The following is a 2996-nucleotide window of genomic DNA, read 5'->3' on the forward strand; positions in this document are numbered from 1 at the left end:
CATAGTTATAAATATACTTAGGGTGGAAATATTTGCTAGTAAACTGGTCCTGGTTTTAAACTGAAGCGTGTCCACGGGAAGCTCGTAAAGTTTTTTTCAGCAATATAAACAAAACAGACAAATCTTATTTTGTACTATTTTGTTTGACTGGACATGCTGAATCAATTTAACATTTAACATGGCCCGAACATGGCCCGAATGACTCGGGTCATGTTCGGGCCAAAAGAATTGATAGGGTCTCTCGGCCCGAACATGGCCCGAAGAGGCCCGAGAATTCTCGGGCCATGTCGAGGGTCGTTCCGGATCGTTAAGTAATCCATCGATCACATATCGATCCGTCATTGAGCCGTTCCGATGATCTATCCACCATCGAGCGTGGACGTCTGGCTTGTTGTATAATCAGGCATCAGGCATCAGTTACTTTACTCCAGACCTGATCAATCGAACTTGTCGAACCAATAGAACAATCAAACTAATCGAACTCCATCGAACGATTAAAGTTCGATTGAAAAAATTAATCGAACCTAATCGAACACTCACAATTTTTGAAGCAATAGCAGTTCGATTAGTTCGGTCAGTAAAAACTTCGATTAGTTTGATGATATTATATCCTCATATCTTCCCTCGCCTGCAAAAACTTGCACGCGATTTCCATTTCGACAGTTCCCGGACTTAACAGCTTAACGTTTATTGTACCTGGATGTTTGTCTATCCGGAATAAAGTTTGTAGCCCCTCTGTTGCGATTTCGCGTGCGGCCAAGTGGCGGAACACTACGCCCCAACAAACAGCCTCTGGCGCTAAAAGGATACAGGAAAAGTGTGTAATCCGTTATCGGAAGTAATTTCCCGATTTACATTCCGAATTTGGCTTAGAAAAGAAGTTAAAAAAAATATACGGTGGCGGAGCAGCACAAACTTGTCGAACAAAATTGGTTTATCAAACTGATCGAACCGAAACCTATTGATCGAACTTAATGGAACACTCACAATCTTTTAAAAAATCTTAGAGTTCGATTAAATTTTTTAATTGAACTTCAATCGTTCAATGGAGTTTGATTAATTTGATTGTTCGATTGGTTCGACAAGTACGATTGATCGGGTTTGGTTTACTGTTACTTTTGGGTAATTATTATCAGAAATTTGAAAAAACTTTGCATGCCACCATTAACGAACCTTCTGTTTATCTCCAGGCGATGTCAATTGAATTCAATCTGTCAATTGATCCAAATTTTCGTAATTGAACTATCAAATTTTATCAAACAGAATCAAACTATAGGTGTTTTGTTAGGTTGTGGCTTCTTCACAAAGACGAAAGACAGATCTCGACTTATTTCGTACTTTCCAGTCTCTTGTTTGTAGTTTTTCTGACTTTCTGGTTCATTGTGAGCTATTTTCTATGTTTTCTAACTTACTGAATGACTTACTGACGGATCGCCACCGGTGGGATTCGAACCCACTAAATACAAAGTTCAGATATTTTGAAACCCATTGCCTTATCCACTGCGCCACGGATTCATGCCAGGATGGGTTCTGACGGCTATTTATATTGTACAAACTGCAGTTTATTGCAATCACTTCAAATGGATAGACCAGGGACTGAACTACCAGAAGTTATTATTTTGAGCAGTAACAAACATCTAAGTTTCAAAATATTGGACCTGCCCTGCTCTTAAAAAAACTGGCTCTTACAAGTCTCTAAATTGGGTGTTAAAAGCTATCGGTTTACAATTTGATCATTTAATCTTTTATTCTCTTATGATATCTTTTTTTCAATCTGTTGTCTTTTAATCTATTATGTACAGAATAACACTTACTTCAAAAGGCCAAGTAATGTTATTATTTTTAAAGTTGCTACCCATATTATGTATGTTATAACTTATGAATATTATACATGTCACAATGTGCTTTGACCACGTGGTAATATGTATCTTCAAGAATATCTTCTGCATCATGCAATATTTAATTGAAATATTTTTTAGAACTCTTGGCTTAGCAGATGACTTTCCTCCACAAATTTTCTCTTATTTAATTCTGGTCTGTGAATTAAATGGGTACCCCAATAAGTAGCCCGATCGGGGTACCCTACCTTTTAGGAATACCCTCAATCCTCAAATACCACATGTTCAATAATAAAATTAACTGTCTTTCCAAAAACGGCAATTTTTGTTTATTACTCTTTTTACTTTTCTGCTGATTCAGCATTTCATTGTTGAAAAAATTCCCATTTTCAGCAATAAATGCTGAAAAGAGCAATAATTGCCATTTTTATCTTAAACACCCAACTGTTCTTGAGAAGAAAATAGCGAAACTCGGCACTTGGGGTTAAAAAATCGTCCTGAACCGTCTGCACTTGCACCTGAAATCCTCAAATTTTGCTATTATTATGCTTCCCTATAAATTATAGGGCTTGCATGAGATTTTTGAGTTTGAAATGTTGCTGAGTTTGCAGCTTTTTCATGTGTTTTTGATATCCTTTTTCTGTTAAGTGGCCTGATTTGATTTATGTATGATGTACACCATGAAACAATACTTTACAATTTAGGATTTATATATATGATATGCTGATTATTTCTCTTAAAAAAATTCTTGTTTGATAAAAGAAACTGGATTCGGAGGATGTTATTATCCTTTCAGTGACCTACCCCTTTTTTAATTATTATGAACATGAGTTATGCCCCTGGACAAGCGTCAAATCCACCCCCTTGAAACACAATGAAACTTACCCCTGGTCATAACGGGTTTTCAAAATTTTCAATGCCTCGGATGATTAAATACATCACCTCTTTTTTTTAGAAGCATCTGTATGATTAATTATACCGGGTGCACCAAAAAAAAGTATACAGGTTTGTTGAGACATTGTGAGCTTCAGGATTTAAATTTCTTGTTCATTCTTCTTTTATCGTAAAGAGGATGCTCTAACTTGAATTTTTTTTTTGGTGCATCCGGTATATCACAGCTTTTTTCTAGATGCGTCCAATGTACTGTACTTATTTTAT

This window comes from Clytia hemisphaerica, unplaced genomic scaffold (assembly GCF_902728285.1).
Source record: "Clytia hemisphaerica strain Z4C2 unplaced genomic scaffold, Clytia hemisphaerica genome assembly, whole genome shotgun sequence".
NCBI lineage: Eukaryota > Metazoa > Cnidaria > Hydrozoa > Leptothecata > Clytiidae > Clytia > Clytia hemisphaerica.